We start from the raw sequence: 18,612 nt of genomic DNA, 5'->3' as shown, positions 1-18,612 counted from the left end.
CGCAAAGACGCTAGCAACACGACATGAATCCCAAAAGGTCTTGCCGAGGTGTAACGCCCCGTAACCGATGTGCCGGGTGTCCTCCAGTTATTCGCTGTTGTTGCCTTGTCATTGCTTGCGTGTCATGCATTCCATATCATGTCATCAGGTGCATTTCATTTGCATACGTGTTCGTCTGATGCATCCGAGCATTTTCCCCTTGTCCGTTTTGCATTCCGGCGCTCCTATGTCCTCCGGTGTCCCTTTCTACCTCTTTTCGTGTGCAGGTTTTAAACAGTTTCGGATTGGACCGAGACTTGTCATGCAGCCTTGGTTCACTACCGGTAGACCGCCTACCAAGTTTTGTGCCATTTGGACTTCGTTTGATACTCCAACGGTTAACCGAGGGACCGAAAAGGCCTCGTGTGTGTTGCAGCCCAACACCCCTCCAAAGTGGTCCAAAACCCACCTAAACCTCCTCCATCACCTAGGCCGTTCGATCACGATCGCGTGGCCAAAAACCGCACCTCATTTGGACTCTCCTAGCTCCCTCTACATATAAATATGTGGCCTCCCCCGAAAAATCCGCGCAGATCAAACCCTAGCCCCGCTCCTCGCGCCGCCGGACAAAACTCCCCACCGTGCCGGACATGTCCGCCGCCCCGCAGCCACCTCACCTCCACCAATCGGGGCACGCCACGTCACCTGCGCCACCGCCCCAAGCCACTCACGGCGCGCCACCTGTCCCGCCGGCTCCCCTCCCGCCGCGCCAGGCCCGCCGGACCCGGATCTGGCCCTCCGGGCCCGAGCCGCCCGAGCCCTCGCCTCCCGTGCGCCCGAGCGCGCCGCCGCCCAGGCTCGATGTCGCCGGATCCCAAGCTCCCTGTCACCCCGCCGCCAAGTCCTCCCGCCGGCGAGGCTCGCCGCCCGATCTCGCTTCCGCCGCCGCGCCGCGGGCCTCCTTCACCACGCCCCGACAACTGAGCCTCCCTGCCGCCTCTCCTCGCCGCCGCGTGCTCCGCACAGCCCTGCGCCGGCGTGCGCCGCCTCATCTTCGAGCTCGCCGGAGTTTGTCTCGTTGGAGTTCCTCCCCGATCAGATCTGGAGATTGGACTAGATCCACCGGTCCCTCCATCCAAACGAGGCCCCGCGTCTCTGGATCCCTCCGTCCCGCACCGTCCCGTCCCGAGTTGACTTCTCGGAGGGTATAATTTCATCTAAGTCCCAGTGATTTTATGCATACTTTGACACATCATAACTTCCTCACCGTGGCTCTAATTCGTGCGTGTAGCATATCAAAATGTTCGTGTCGATGAGTACTCCATTTCATCTCATTGCATCATTTTCATTTGAGCTCATCTTGATGCCCGAAATGCTGTTGGAAGAGGGCTATGTGATGTTAGTTTCAGTTTATTTTCAGCAAATGCACTTTTGTCATTTTTTCCATGATTAATGTGTGCATGTTATGATCCTGAGCTCTACATGTGTTTTGAAGTATGCCATGTTATCCTTACAGGGGTGTATGCCATGTATTTTTGTGATCTTTATGGTGACTAGCACAAGCATGCAAAGTGGGTCACTTAATGTTGCTGATTTCAGGGACTTAGAAATATTCTAAGTCTTTGCCCTGTCATTATTTTTATGCCATATGTTCATGTTGTTTCCTAGTGATCCGTGCCTCTTTTGAGCATGATCCATGACTTTGTTTGCATTTATGGAGCACCCTAGCTTGAGTCAATCGAGCTCTACTTTTTCTATAAAATGTTCCTGGCAGATTGTTGACATGTTTAGCAATTTTGCCAATCTTGTTGTTGTTGATCCGTGCATGCTATGTTGTTGTTCTTGCCATGTCTAGATTCTATGCCATGTCTAATTTCTGGGTGTATGCTTAGTTTAGCATGCCATGCTTTTTAGTGAGTGCATCGAGCTCGTAAACATGCCTACTTGATATCTGTTTTGCATGCTCCAGTTTTTCACTAAGTCTGAATCTGTTTTCGTTAATTGCTATGTTCACATGCTTGCAATTGTATTTTATGACCCCTTTTGGCTTATGGTCACTAAGGGACTTTTGTTGTATGCTTAGAGTAGCTTCATGCCATGCTTTGCTTTACCATGATATCTTCCTGTAGCATGTAGTTTTCGTGATCTAAACATTGCTTCCTAATGTTAAATTCCTGACTTGTTGATAATTTCACTAAGTCTGAAACATGTTATCATTTGCACTTTTGCCATGCTTGTTTGAACCTGTTTTTGAGTGAATTAGTCGTAGCTCAGTGTTCATCTTTTGTCAAGCATCTTGAGTGGATCCCTACCATGTTTTTTGTTGCTATGTTTGAGTGCAGTAGCTTAATTATCTTGATTCATTTAGAAGGCTACTTGCTGTTAATCGCAGACCGGTGCCATATCTGTTTTGCTTGCCATTTCCAAACCGTGCATCCGATTCCGGTGATCTTTATATCGATTTCGACCAAAATCAACTCATATTTCCAGTGGCACTCTTGGTTTTCCAAGTTGAGGCCAGGTTCAATCATTCCTTTCCAAAGCATGCATATGCATCGCATATCGCATCCCGCATATCATGTCATGTCTTGCATCATGGTGCTTATGCATTGCATGTGGTTGATTGTGTCTACCTTTGCTTGTGTTCTTGCTTTGGGTAGAGCCGGGAGATTAGTACATGATCGAGGAGCCCGTTGAGTACGCTTACCAGGATCAAGTTTTCGTCTTCTCGGAGAACTTTGCAGGCAAGATGACCATCCCTCAAAATCACTTCTATCTTTGCTTGCTAGTTGCTCGCTCTTTTGCTATGCCTATGATGCGATACCTACCACTTGCTTATCATGCCTCCCATTTTGCTAAGCCAAGCCTCTAATCCACCTTGTCCTAGCAAACCGTTGTTTGGCTAGGTTACCGCTTTGCTCAGCCCCTCTTATAGCGTTGTTAGTTGCAGGTGAAGATTGGAGCTTGTTCCATGTTTGGGACATGGTTATTTTGTTGGGATATCACAATATCTCTTATTATATTAATGCATCTATATATTTCATAAAGGGTGGAAGGCTCGGCCTTATGCCTGGTGTTTTGTTCCACTCTTGCGGCCCTAGTTTCCGTCATACCGGTGTTATGTTCGTTGATTTTGCGTTCCTTACACGGTTGGGTTATAATGGGAACCCCTTCATAGTTCGCCTTGAATAAAACTCCTCCAGCAAGGCCCAACATTGGTTTTACCATTTGCCACCTAGCCTTTTCTTTCCCTTGGGTAGGCCTGCCCAAGGGTCATCTTTATTGAAACCCCCAGGCCAGTGCTCCTCTGAGTGTTGGTCCAACCTGTCAGCTACCGGTGGCCACCAGGGGCAACTCTGGGCTGGACTACCAAAACCTTGGAAAATCCGGTGTGCCCTGAGAATGAGATATGTGCAGCTCCTATCGGGATTTGTCGGCACATTCTGGTGGCTTTGCTGGTCTTGTTTTACCATTGTCGAAATGTCTTGTAACCGGGATTCCGAGCCTGATCGGGTCTTCCTGGGAGAAGGAATATCTTTCGTTGACCGTGAGAGCTTGTGATGGGCTAAGTTGGGACACCCCTGTAGGGATTTGAACTTTCGAAAGCCGTGCCCGCAGTTATGGGAAGATGGGAATTTGTTAATGTCTGGTTGTAGAAAACCTGAAACATTAACTTAATTAAAATGCATCAACCGCGTGTGTAGCCGTGATGGTCTCTTTTCGGTAGTGTCCGGGAAGTGAACACGGTGCTGGAGTTATGCTTGACGTAGGTTGTTCTAGGATCACTTCTTGATCATAGATTTCTCGAACGTGCTTTGCCCTCTCTTCTCACTCTCATTTGCGTATGTGTAACGCCCCGAGACCGTTGAGCCAGGTGTCCTCCAGTTATTCGCCGTCGTTGCCATGTCATTTGCTTGCGTGTTGCATCTTTTCATGTCATCATGTGCATTGCATCATCACATTTTCGAAACTTGCATCTGTCCCAGTCTCCCAGTTCCTTCCGTTGTCCGTTCTGAGCCCAGACACACTTGCACGCGCCCGCGGCATGTCCAAAATATTATTTTATAAGTGACCGGAAAATGTTCTCGGAATGGATGAAAGTTGGCGTGCGGTGTTGTTTTGTTGTCAGTCGGCTGCCTGCCAAGTTTCATCGCGTTCGGAGTCCGTTTGATCCCCCAACGGATAACTATAGCAGCAGTATACCCGGTCTTATCGTCGGACGTTTTCGGTCTCCGAAAATCATGCCGGGCTGCATCTCTCCCCTCTCGTCTCAGACCAACCCGCTCTCCACAGTCCACCTAGGCCCATGCCTACCCCTCTTTGCACAGTGCACGGACCTCCTCGCGCGCGCGTCCGAAAGCTGTCCCGGACTCGACCCGGTCAGTCGTCACCGTTGTGTCCGGATCATCCCCAACATCTACAAAACGTCTCCGTTTTGTTAATTGGACTTCCTTGTGTATTTTTCTCGACCGCTCGATTTTAATTGGAGGGACGGATTAGCCCCTAAACTCTCCCTCTTTCCTTATATATAGTCCCTAGTCTAAATCTAGACAAAACCCTATTTCCTAGGGATCCTCCCCTGTCCAGCCGTCGCCGCCAGCCACCTGGTCTCCTCCTCTTTTTCCACGCGCCCCAATCGCGAGCCAGCCTCCAGATCCACCCGCAGCCATTCCTCTCGATCTCTCCCCACCAGCCTCCTCCTTCCTTCGATCCAACCAGCCGCAGGATCGGGGGAGCCCTCACGCCCGAGCCTCGCCGACCCTGCAGGCCGCGCCCTCCGGCGACGCCGCGGTCGGCAGCCATGACCAGGACTGGCCTCATCCCGGTCCTCTCCTCCTGTTTTTCCCTCTCTCTCTCACGGTGGTTCTCTCTCTCTCCTTCTCAGGAATGAAAAGGACTTTGCCCAAGCTCCATGGCGCCACCGCCACCGTCCTGCTTCGTCTGGTGTCCTTCGAGAAGTGCCACCCGCCGGATCCGCTCGATGTTCGCCTCGCCCCTGCGCCCCAAGTCCCGCGTCGGAGCCGCCTGCAACCCGCCCTCGTCGCCACCTCGACCGCTCCTCTCCTCCTCGAGCTCCTCGTCGACGACGAGAGCCTCCAGCTGGACCCCGCAGGCCGCACCCTCCAGCTCATCGCCGCGGTCGGTCCTCCCCAATCCTCGTCGCCGGCCTCTGCTTCTGCGTTTGGAAACACGACGAACAGCGAAAGTCGCCCGTCTGCGTTGACCCCCTCCTCTGCCTCGTGCGAAGCCCAGTTCCAGCAGGGCGTGCGTGGCCCAGCGCCAAGGCTCGGCTTCCTGGAGCCCGATGTGAGGAAGCCCATCCTTTGTTTGCTCCTGTGCAGCCCAGTTCGGGCCAGTTTCGGCCCGAGTTGTGTTTTTTTCCGCAGTATGTTTTAGCTTATTCCAGAGAACGCCCGTTTTGCAGAAAAGCACTCATACATCATGCATAGCATATCTCACAAACCGTGCATCGGATTAAAACAAACTTAACATGAAAGTTGCTTAGAATTGTGTGTAGTTTCATATTATGTCACTTTCATCTATGTTTAAGATGTTTAAAATGTTGTTTGGTTAGATTTGCTCCTATGACATGCTAAAATGTTTTAAATCATAACTAAATAACCGTAGCTCGGTTTCGAATAAACTTTATATGTAAATGGGGTGGGAAAATGCCTAGTTTAACATGGTGGCATCACTTTGCATGTTTAACAACTCTAAAATTGTGTTTAGGGCAGCACAGTACCAAACCTAAAATGTGCACATGAGGAGTTTCCGGACTTGTTGTTTTGTTGTTTCCGGCCTCATTTAAACTTGCCTAGATAGGTAGTTTTGTTGTGCTTCACCTCTTGCCATGTTAACAACATTTAATCTTGTTGGTTACCTAAACGAGAGAGAACTAAATAAGTCATGTGGTGTTTTCTTCAATATGCAACTCCGTTGCATAATGAGCTCCACTTAATTTGTAGGATTGTTTGTGCATTTTGCCATGCCATGCTTCATTAAACCGGACATGCATCATACTTGATTGTGCATCATGCCATGATTATGTGGTGGTTGTTTACTATGTTGTGTGCTTCTTTCCGGTGTTGCTTCTTCGGGTTGGTTCCGATAACGTCGTGTTGTGAGGACCGTTCGACTACGTCCGTTTGTCTTCTTCATGGACTCGTTCTTCTTCCTTGCGGGATTTCAGGCAAGATGATCATACCCTCGAAATCACTTCTATCTTTGCTTGCTAGTTGCTCGCTCTTTTGCTATGCCTATGCTGCGATACCTACCACTTGCTTATCATGCCTCCCATATTGTTGAACCAAGCCTCTAACCCACCTTGTCCTAGCAAACCGTTGTTTGGCTATGTTACCACTTTGCTCAGCCCCTCTTATAGCGTTGTTAGTTGCAGGTGAAGATTAAAGTTTGTTCCTTGTTGGAACATGGAGATGTTGTTCCTTGTTGGAACATGTTTACTTGTTGGGATATCACAATATATCTTATTTAATTAATGCATCTATATACTTGGTAAAGGGTGGAAGGCTCGGCCTTATGCCTGGTGTTTTGTTCCACTCTTGCCGCCCTAGTTTCCGTCCTATCGGTGTTATGTTCCCGGATTTTGTGATCCTTACGCGGTTGGGCTATAATGGGAACCCCTTGACAGTTCGCCTTGAATAAAACTCTTCCAGCAATGCCCAACATTGGTTTTACCATTTGCCACCTAGCCTCTTTTTCCCTTGGGTTCCACGGACTCAAGGGTCATCTTATTTAAACCCCCCCGAGCCAGTGCTCTTCTGAGTGTTGGTCCACCTCGTCAGCCGCCGGTGACCACCAGGGGCAACTCTGGGCTGGCCTACCGGAAGTTTAGACAATCTGAGTGTGCCGTGAGAACGAGATATGTGCAGCTCCTATCGGGATTTGTCGGCACATTCGGGCGGTGTTGCTGGATTTGTTTTATCATTGTCGAAATGTCTTGTAACCAGGATTCCGAGTCTGATCGGGTCTTCCCGCTAGAAGGAATATCGTTCGTTGACCGTGAGAGCTTGTGATGGGCTAAGTTGGGACACCCCTGCAGGGATTTGAACTTTCGAAAGCCGTGCCCGCGGTTATGGGCATATGGGAATTTGTTAACGTCCGGTTGTAGAAAACCTGAAGTTGACCTTAATTAAAATACATCAACCGCGTGTGTAACCGTGATGGTCTCTTCTCGGCGGAGTCCGGGAAGTGAACACGGTGTTGGAGTAATGCTTGATATAGATTGTTCTAGGATCACTTCTTGATCATAGTTTCTCGATCGTGCTTTGCCTTCTCTTCTCGCTCCCATTTGCGTATGTTAGACACCATATATGCTAGTCGCTTGCCGCAGCTCCACCTCATACTTTTTCCTTACCCATAAGCTTAAATAGTCTTGATCGCGAGGGTTGAGATTGCTGAGTCCCCGTGACTCACAGATACTTCCAAAACCAGCTTGCAGGTGCCGATGAGTCCGTGCAGATGACGCAACCAAGCTCAAGGAGGAGCTCGATGAAGATCTTGCCCTTTGTGTTGTTTCGCTCTAGTTGATCAGTAGTGGAGCCCAGTTGGGGTCGATCGGGGATCTGTGTAGCTTTTGGGGTAGTCTTCTTTTATTTTGGCTCCGTAGTCGGGCCTTAATTGTATTTGGATAATGTAATGATTTATTCATGTATTTGTGTGAAGTGGCGATTGTAAGCCAACTATGTATCCCTTTCCCTTATGTATTACATGGGTTGTGTGAAGATTACCTCACTTGCGACATTGCTTTCAATGCGGTTATGCCTCTAAGTCGTGCTTCGATGTGTGGGAGATATATCCGCATCGAGGGCGTTACAAGTTGGTAATCAGAGCCTTCCCCGACCTTAGGAGCCGCCACTGCTTGATCGAATTAGTGGACGAGTTGAGTCTAGAAAAATGTTTTGAGTCATTTAGGAATTATATATCGGAGAGTTTAGGAATTCTTTTTACTCCCCAGTCCCTTCATCGCTCTGGTAAGGCATCTTGACGTAGAGTTTTGACTCTTCTCTTCTCAAATTTCACTAAAAACTTTAGGATCACGCTGGTATCTTGGAATCGTTCCGATCGATTTGTGACGAGAACATTGTTCTTGGTGCCTCCTGTCATTTAGGGGTTGTGGCAGTGTCCCGGGGAGTTGAGCTCCGAGGTGTTGTCGTCACAATTTTATCGTTGCAGTTCTGGAATACCTGAGTTTAGTTCGCCGACATCGAAAATCTCTTTTATGCAGTTGTTGGTGAGATAACCTCGACGCCACCCAGTACTGGGGCGGGAGTTCGGGAGTATTGCCATAACTCATATAACGGATGCTTTTCGATGGTTGAGGTAGACGATTTCCGAAGGTTTCTTGGTTATGTGTTGAAGGATGGATACAGCTGGATGTAGGATTTGCTAGTTTTGGGTGAGATATTATGCTTCCCCTGTATCCCCAACACCTAATTGCATAACCAGAAAGGTTCGGGAGTTTCATAAGTGGGAATTCAAGTAGCTCTTAGGATACCTTTCCGACAGATGTATGATATGAAATTGGGGTTCGACGTCTAGTGGTCCGCCTATTCACGGTTGGTTTTACAGTGGTCTCGTTGTGTCTTAAAGAGTCCTTGGCTATGCCGACACGGGGACGCTTCGTATGTCATGTGCACTGCCTTGTACATGATGGTGTTGTACGATCGAGCCCGTGTAGGCCCCACCACGAAAACTTCGGACGAAATCTCTATCATATGTTTGTTCCGGCTTATTCTGCAAGCGAATCCTTGTTTTGTTTTGAGTTGTGGTATTCGAGTTGCTTCGAAGTCAAATGTTGATTCCATACCTTTTCCAAGCGGTGTTCTCATATTTATGTGAATACCAACCCTTCTCGATCATCGTGTTTGTCATGTCAATCCTTTTCACCGGTGTGTTTATCTTCAAGTGGATTCGAACATTTCAACATCCGCAAGATCCAACCTCAGCTTTCTCAATGGTGTTCATTCATCCGTCCCAAGATAACTCTGTTTTTTTCCACCCTCCCACCCTTTTTCTTCACGACTCAGATTTCTTATTCAAGTATCCATTTTAGGGATGTGAAGTCTCTTCGTTCTTTTCAATCAACGTTCTTACATGGTGGTTCTCTTGAAGATGCTCTACTCGTTTGCCATTCTTCATTCTTTTCTTCTCCGGTGGATTCAGTTCAAGCTTCCTGTGCTGATCACATGCCTTTTCCTTGTTTCAAATACCTTCTCATACCGGTGCACCTCATAATAATTCATTTCTCGCTATTCATTTGTTCTGGAGTGCTCAAGATATCTCAAAAGGCTCGTCTTGTCATTCAAGATCTGTTCAACCTATTTCGAGGATGTTATCTCATTCAAACCATTTAATTCTATGGGTGCAATCTATCTTTTAAATCGTTCTACGGTGTTTCTTTTCAGTGGGCCCTAACCCACAGGTCTTTTTCCAGGATCTTACCTGACTCTTCTTATTTTCCCGGAGCTATTCTCAAATTTCTTTTCGAAGTTTGACGTCAGAATGATTTATCATTAGTCAAATGTCTTCTCCAAGATCTTTAAAAATCTTTTCATCGTTGGTTCAAATTTTCCATTCTTCTTTATTCCGGAGTATCTCGATAATTCTTGGTGGTGTTTCTCATTGTCATTCTCTACATTTGAAGACCGAAGAAGATTTGCCCTCTTAATCTTGCTCCATTCTCTTCAAGATTCATGGTTTTAGTTTGCTGCCATCCTCTCATAATTGGTTTTGATTGTGAGATTTCTTTTCACCCATCCGGTGCAATTCAGGAGTCTTTTCAGTTTGATTCTCCGAAGGCCGTCTTTTCAAATATTATTCATTGCAGCTCTCAGTTCTTTTCCTCCAATCTTACCGGTGCATCATTCAAATATTCTCTAATCAGTCGTGATCCGTTCGTTCTCATGTATCAAATTCCCTCAAGTATCCTGATTCGTTCTCTAATTCTTCCCGGGGTTTATTTATCTTTTCTTTGTTCTTTTTCAATTCTTACGGTGGTTTGCTCAAGTTTCTCTTCCATGGTTATCATATCAATTCTTTCGTTCTTTTAAATCCTACTGGTGTTTCGTTGAAGACCTTATCAAGTTATCGGTATCTCTCTTAATCCTTTTCAACGAGAATAAGTAGTATGCCAAATCCGTTTGCTCGTCATCAATTTAAATTGATGAAGGATAAGCATGACGTAATTCTTATTCTTGTTTCTTCATAGTGATTAATTCCTTATTCCGGAGAGTGCCAAGTTTTTCTTGGTTATTTCATCACGAAGATCCATCTAATCATCGCAAGGATTCACCTTGTGTTTCCAACTTCTCTTTCCTTTCGTTTGATCATTCTTTTATTATCGGAGTTCCTCATGATGGTTCGTCAAGGATTCTTTTCATTCTTCAATTGTTTTTCAAGATATCTCTCGAAGCGATGATCCGCCAAGATATACTTCAAGCTTTCTTCTTCTTGTAATCCGGAGTGCAATTCTTTCTACCATATTATTGGAGGTGGTATTATGTCATTTTTGATAATTTGAGTTCATGTTTCATGATACACATGTTGTTAAGAATGAGATATTTTAAATCCATCAACCTCTTCGTTGGAGTTATCTTGTGTCATGTTTCACCTAAAGCCTTCCCTAAGGTTTGTTGCTTTATGGTGCTTATAAATGACCCAAGTTCTTCATCTATCCTCCTGGTGAAATAGTTTCTCGTCTCCGTGTTCATATCAACCCAAATCTTTTAGTTTCGTTAGTGGTGGAATTTCTCCTCATAGTTTTGGGGATGTCTTTCATAAGTCCACATCAAGCTTACTCTTTTCGTTGTTGGTTTTCCAACAACTCCGTTCGACCCTTCTCCTAAGGATACCTTTTCAAGCTCTTTTGTCGCAGAAGTTGGCATTTTCTTCTACATTCGTTTATCTCAATTATCTATCTTCTATTCTTTCTTCCGGAGGCTTTGTGATGTTGCTCTTTTCAGTCATCATCTTGATTTATGAAGATCATGATCTTTTCTTTGCTTATCCTTTTTATCGGAGTCTTGTCCCCTTTTGCTCAAGTTCTTTTCGCCTTATCAACCATTGCATCTCTTTTCTACCGGAGTGCTGTCGAAATTTGTTCTTTCTTATTACTCTTCCCTACCGGAGTGCTTTCAACCTTGTTCTTCCTCGTTCCTCTTTCCTAACGGAGTGTTTTCAACTTCGTTCATCTCTGTTGTATTCTTTTCTCGAAATGGCTTAACCGTTGCAAGGTTCTTTGGGTCTCACTCGTTTGTCAAAGAAGCAACTTAGCTTTACCTCTTCTCTTTCCCTTCCGTTTTCCCTCCGGTGCCATTCTAGATCTCGGGACGAGATCCTCTCATAGTGGTGGAGTGTTGTAACGCCCCGAGACCATTGAGCCAGGTGTCCTCCAGTTATTCGCCGTCGTTGCCATGTCATTTGCTTGCGTGTTGCATCTTTTCATGTCATCATGTGCATTGCATCATCACGTTTTCGAAACTTGCATCTGTCCCAGTCTCCCAGTTCCTTCCGTTGTCCGTTCTGAGCCCAGACACACTTGCACGCGCCTGCGGCATGTCCAAAATATTATTTTATAAGTGACCGGAAAATGTTCTCAGAATGGGATGAAAGTTAGCGTGCGGTGTTGTTTTGTTGTCAGTCGGCTGCCTGCCAAGTTTCATCGCATTCGGAGTCCGTTTGATGCCCCAACGGATAACTATAGCAGCAGTATACCCGGTCTTATCGTCGGACGTTTTCGGTCTCCGGAAATCGTGCCGGGCTGCATCTCTCCCCTCTCGTCTCAGACCAACCCGCTCTCCACAGTCCACCTAGGCCCATGCCTACCCCTCTTTGCACAGTGCACCGGACCTCCTCGCGCGCGCGTCCGAAAGCTGTCCCGGACTCGACCCGGTCAGTCGTCACCGTTGTGTCCGGATCATCCCCAAACATCTACAAAACGTCTCCGTTTTGTTAATTGGACTTCCTTGTGTATTTTTCTCGACCGCTCGATTTTAATTGGAGGGACGGATTAGCCCCTAAACTCTCCCTCTTTCCTTATATATAGTCCCTAGTCTAAATCTGGACAAAACCCTATTTCCTAGGGATCCTCCCCTGTCCAGCCGTCGCCGCCAGCCACCTGGTCTCCTCCTCTTTTTCCACGCACCCCCAATCGCGAGCCAGCCTCCAGATCCACCCGCAGCCATTCCTCTCGATCTCTCCCCACCAGCCTCCTCCTTCCTTCGATCCAACCAGCCGCAGGATCGGGGGAGGAGCCCTCACGCCCGAGCCTCGCCGACCCTGCAGGCCGCGCCCTCCGGTGACCCCGCCGCCGGCGGCCATGACCAGGACTGACCTCATCCCGGTCCTCTCCTCCTGTTTTTCCCTCTCTCTCTCTCTCTCTCTCACAGTGGTTCTCTCTCTCTCTCCTTCCCAGGAATGAAAAGGAGTTCGCCCAAGCTCCATGGCGCCACCGCCACCGTCCTGCTTCGTCTGGTGTCCTTCGAGCAGCGCCACCCGCCGGATCCGCTCGATGTTCGCCTCGCCCCTGCGCCCCAAGTCCCGCGTCGGAGCCGCCTGCAACCCGCCCTCGTCGCCACCTCGACCGCTCCTCTCCTCCTCGAGCTCCTCGTCGACGACGAGAGCCTCCAGCTGGACCCCGCAGGCCGCACCCTCCAGCTCATCGCCGCGGTCGGTCCTCCCCAATCCTCGTCGCCGGCCTCTGCTTCTGCGTTTGGAAACGACGACGAACAGCGAAAAGTCGCCCGTCTGCGTTGACCCCCTCCTCTGCCTCGTGCGAAGCCCAGTTCCAGCAGGGCGTGCGTGGCCCAGCGCCAAGGCTCGGCTTCCTGGAGCCCGATGTGAGGAAGCCCATCCTTTGTTTGCTCCTGTGCAGCCCAGTTCGGGCCAGTTTCGGCCCGAGTTGTGTTTTTTTCCGCAGTATGTTTTAGCTTATTCCAGAGAACGCCCGTTTTGCAGAAAAGCACTCATACATCATGCATAGCATATCTCACAAACCGTGCATCGGATTAAAACAAACTTAACATGAAAGTTGCTTAGAATTGTGTGTAGTTTCATATTATGTCACTTTCATCTATGTTTAAGATGTTTAAAATGTTGTTTGGTTAGATTTGCTCCTATGACATGCTAAAATGTTTTAAATCATAACTAAATAACCGTAGCTCGGTTTCGAATAAACTTTATATGTAAATGGGGTGGGAAAATGCCTAATTTAACATGGTGGCATCACTTTGCATGTTTAACAACTCTAAAATTGTGTTTAGGGCAGCACAATACCAAACCTAAAATGTGCACATGAGGAGTTTCCGGACTTGTTGTTTTGTTGTTTCCGGCCTCATTTAAACTTGCCTAGATAGGTAGTTTTGTTGTGCTTCACCTCTTGCCATGTTAACAACATTTAATCTTGTTGGTTACCTAAACGAGAGAGAACTAAATAAGTCATGTGGTGTTTTCTTCAATATGCAACTCCGTTGCATAATGAGCTCCACTTAATTTGTAGGATTGTTTGTGCATTTTGCCATGCCATGCTTCATTAAACCGGACATGCACCATACTTGATTGTGCATCATGCCATGATTATGTGGTGGTTGTTTACTATGTTGTGTGCTTCTTTCCGGTGTTGCTTCTTCGGGTTGGTTCCGATAACATCGCGTTTGTGAGGACCCGTTCGACTACGTCCGTTTGTCTTCTTCGTGGACTCGTTCTTCTTTGTTGCGGGATTTCAGGCAAGATGATCATACCCTCGAAATCACTTCTATCTTTGCTTGCTAGCTGCTCGCTCTTTTGCTATGCCTATGCTGCGATACCTATCACCTGCTTATCATGCCTCCCATATTGTTGAACCAAGCCTCTAACCCACCTTGTCCTAGCAAACCGTTGTTTGGCTATGTTACCACTTTGCTCAGCCCCTCTTATAGCGTTGTTAGTTGCAGGTGAAGATTGAAGTTTGCTCCTTGTTGGAACATGGAGATGTTGTTCCTTGTTGGAACATGTTTACTTGTTGGGATATCACAATATATCTTATTTAATTAATGCATCTATATACTTGGTAAAGGGTGGAAGGCTCGGCCTTATGCCTGGTGTTTTGTTCCACTCTTGCCGCCCTAGTTTCCGTCATATCGGTGTTATGTTCCCAGATTTTGTGTTCCTTACGCGGTTGGGCTATAATGGGAACCCCTTGACAGTTCGCCTTGAATAAAACTCTTCCAGCAATGCCCAACATTGGTTTTACCATTTGCCACCTAGCCTCTTTTTCCCTTGGGTTCCGCGGACTCAAGTGTCATCTTATTTAAACCCCCCTGGGCCAGTGATCCTCTGAGTGTTGGTCCTCCTCGTCAGCCGCCGGTGACCACCAGGGGCAACTCTGGGCTGGCCTACCGGAAGTTTAGACAATCTGAGTGTGCCCTGAGAACGAGATATGTGCAGCTCCTATCGGGATTTGTCGGCACATTCGGGCGGTGTTGCTGGATTTGTTTTATCATTGTCGAAATGTCTTGTAACCGGGATTCCGAGTCTGATCGGGTCTTCCCGCTAGAAGGAATATCCTTCGTTGACCGTGAGAGCTTGTGATGGGCTAAGTTGGGACACCCCTGCAGGGATTTGAACTTTCGAAAGCCGTGCCCGTGGTTATGGGCATATGGGAATTTGTTAACGTCCGGTTGTAGAAAACCTGAAGTTGACCTTAATTAAAATACATCAACCGCGTGTGTAACCGTGATGGTCTCTTCTCGGCGGAGTCCGGGAAGTGAACACGGTGTTGGAGTTATGCTTGACATAGGTTGTTCTAGGATCACTTCTTGATCATAGTTTCTCGATCGTGCTTTGCCTTCTCTTCTCGCTCCCATTTGCGTATGTTAGACACCATATATGCTAGTCGCTTGCCGCAGCTCCACCTCATACTTTTGCCTTACCCATAAGCTTAAATAGTCTTGATCGCGAGGGTTGAGATTGCTGAGTCCCCGTGACTCACAGATACTTCCAAAACCAGCTTGGAGGTGCCGATGAGTCCGTGCAGATGACGCAACCAAGCTCAAGGAGGAGCTCGATGAAGATCTTGCCCATTGTGTTGTTTCGCTCTAGTTGATCAGTAGTGGAGCCCAGTTGGGGTCAATCGGGGATCTGTGTGGCTTTTGGGGTAGTCTTCTTTTACTTTGGCTCCGTAGTCGGGCCCTGATTGTATTTGGATGATGTAATGCTTTATTCATGTATTTGTGTGAAGTGGCGATTGTAAGCCAACTATGTATCCCTTTCCCTTATGTATTACATGGGTTGTGTGAAGATTACCTCACTTGCGACATTGCTTTCAATGCGGTTATGCCTCTAAGTCGTGCTTCGACACGTGGGAGATATAGCCGCATTGAGGGCGTTACAGTATGTTAGCCACCAAATATGCTAGTCGCTTGCTGCAGCTCCACCTCATACCTTTTACCTAACCATAAGCTTAAATAGTCTTGATCGCGAGGGTGTGAGATTGCTGAGTCCCCGTGACTCACTGTTACTTCCAAAACCAGTTTGCAGGTGCCGATGATACCATGCAGATGATGCAACCGAGCTCAAGGAGGAGGTCGATGAAGATCTCGTTCATTGTGTTGTTTCGTTTCAGTTGATTAGTAGTGGAGCCCAGTTGGGACGATCGGGGATCTGTGTAGCTTTTGGGGTAGTCTTCTTTCAGTTTGGGTTCCGTAGTCGGACCTTGTGTGTATCTGGATGATGTAATGATTTATTCATGTATTGCGTGAAGTGGCGATTGTAAGCCAACTCTGTATCTCTTTCACTTATTTATTACATGGGTTGTGTGAAGATTACCTCACTTGCGACATTGCTTTCAATGCGGTTATGCCTCTAAGTCGTGCTTCGACACATGGGAGATATAGCCGCATCGAGGGCATTATAAGTTGGTAATCAGAACCTTCCCCGACCTTAGGAGCCCCCTGCTTGATCGAATCGCTGGCGTTGTTGAGTCTAGAAAAAATGTTTTGAGTCTTATAGGATTATATATATATCGGAGAGTAGGATTATTTGTACTCCGCGGTCCCTTCGTCGCTTTGGTGAGGCATCCGGACGTAGAGTTTTGACTCTTCTCTTCTCAAATTTCGGTAAAAAAAATTTAGGATCACGCAGGTATCTTGGAATCGTTCTGATGGTTTTGTGACGAGAACATTGTTCTTGGTGCCTCCTAACATTTAGGGGTTGTGGCAGTGTCCCAGGGAGTTGAGCTCCGAGGTGTTGTCGTCACAATTTTATCGTTGCAATTCTGGAATACCTGAGTTTTTCGCCGACATTGAAAATCTCTTTTATGCAGTTGTTGGTGAGATAACCTCAACGCCACCCAGTACTGGGGCGGGAGTTCGGGAGTATTGCCATAACTCGTATAACGGATGCTTTTCGAAGGTTGAGGTAAATGATTTTCGAGGATTTCTTAGTTATGTGTTCAAGGATGGATACAGCTGTATGTAGGATTTGCTAGCTTTGGGTGAGATATTATGCTTCCCCTGTATCCCCAACACCTGATTGCATAACCGGGAGAATTTCGGGAGTTTATAAGTGGGAATTCAAGTAGCTCTTAGGATATCTTTCCGACAGATGTATGACATGAAATTCGGGTTCGACGTCTAGTGGTCCGCCTATCCACGGTTGGTTTTACAGTGGTCTCGTTGTGTCTTGAAGATTCCTTGGCTATGCTGACTCGGGGACGCTTCGTATGTCATGTGCACTGCCTTGTACATGATGGTGTTGTACGATCGAGCCCGTGTAGGCCCCACCACGAAAACTTCGGACGAAATCTCTATCATATGTTTGTTCCGGCTTATTCTGCAAGCCAATCCTTTGTTTTGTTTTCAGTTGTGGTATTCGAGTTGCTTCGAAGTCAGTGTTCATTCCATACCTTTCCTAAGAGGTGTTCTCATATTTCTATGTGAATACTAATCCTTCTTGATCATCAAGATTGTCATGTCAATCCTTTTCAACCGGCGTGTTTCTCTTCAAGTGGATCCGATCATTTTAACATCCACAAGATCACCTCTCGGTTTTCCCAATGTTGTTTGTTTCATCCGTCCCCAAGTTGTCTTTGTTTTTCCCGCCCTCCCACCCTTTTTCTTCAAAGACTCGGAGTTCTTAATCAAGTATCAATTTTAGTGATGAGAAGCCTCTCCATTCTTTTCTGTCAATGTTCTTATCCGGTGATTCTCAAGAAGATACTAATGGAGCTTCAAGTTCGTCAATCTTCACTCGTTCTCTTCTCCGGTGGATTCAATTCAAGATTTTGGTGTTGATCATATCCCTTTTACTCATTTCAAATGCTTTCTCATGCCGGTGCAACTCGTAATCATCCACTTCTCGCCATTCATTTGTTCTGGAGTGCTCAAGATATCTCGGAGATTCGTGTTTTCACTCTACATTCGTTCAAGCTCTTTCGAGGTATTATCTCATTCAAGCCATTTAATTCAACCGGTGCTATCTCCTTTTTTTCAAGTAATTGTTCTATGGTGTTTCTTTTGAGTGGGCCCTAATCCACAGGTCTTTTCCCAGGATCTTACCTGACTCTTCTTATTTTCCCAGAGCTATCCTCAAATTTCTTTTCGAAGTTTGATGCAAGTATGAATTATCATCAGTCAAATGCCTTTCTCCAAGAGCTTGCAATTTCTTTTCATCGTTGGTTCAACCTTTCTAATTTTCATCCCAGAGTATCTCAACAATTCATGGTGGTGTTTTCTCGTCATCACGCTCGACATTTCAAGACCGAAGAAGATTTTTCTCTCAATCTTGCTCCATTCTCTTCAAGTTTCATGGCTCTAGCCTTTTGCCATCCTCTCATAATTATTTTCGATTGTGAGATATTCTTTTCACCCATCCGGAGCAATTCAAGAGTCTTCTTAGTTTGATTATCCGGAGCACATCTTTTCAGAAGACTTATTCATTCTCAGCTTTCAGCTCTCTTTCTCTAAATCTTACCGGTGCATCGCTCATATAATCTCTATTCAGTTCATGATCTCTTCGTTCTCATCTAAATTCTCTCACGTATCTTCGTTCTTTTGCTAATTCTTACCGGTGATTCATCCCTTTACTTCGTTCATTTTCAATTCTTACGGTGGTTCGTTCAAGATTTCTCTTCCGCTGTTATCATATCAATTCATTCGTTGTTCCAATCATACCGGTGGTTCATTGAAGACCTTCTCAAGTTTGCGCTATATCTATCTTAAATCCTTTCTACAAGAATAAGTAGCATGCCAATTCCATTGATTGTCATCAATTTAATTGGTGAAGGATAAGCATAATGTAATTCTTATTCTTGTTTCTGCGAGTAAACTCAATTCTTTATTCTAGAGGTTCATCAAACTCTCGGTTTCAATTGTTCATCTTCTCTTTTGCCCGGAGTTCCAACCTATTTCAATTATATCACCGCGTAGATTCATCTAGATCGTTACAAGGATTCACCTTGTTCTTTCAACTTCTCTTACTTTTCGTTTGATCATTCTTTCATTACCGGAGTTCTTCATGGAGACTCTACATGTTGGCTCATAAAGGATTTAATTCCTTCTCGAAGCGTTCATCAAGATTCTTTTCAGAGTAGCTCAAGTTTTCTTCATCTTGTAGTCTGAAGCGCAATTCTTTCCCTTT

This window comes from Triticum aestivum, chromosome 5A (assembly GCF_018294505.1).
Source record: "Triticum aestivum cultivar Chinese Spring chromosome 5A, IWGSC CS RefSeq v2.1, whole genome shotgun sequence".
NCBI classification, from domain to species: Eukaryota; Viridiplantae; Streptophyta; class Magnoliopsida; order Poales; family Poaceae; genus Triticum; species Triticum aestivum.
Note: the sequence above shows the minus strand (reverse complement) of the source record.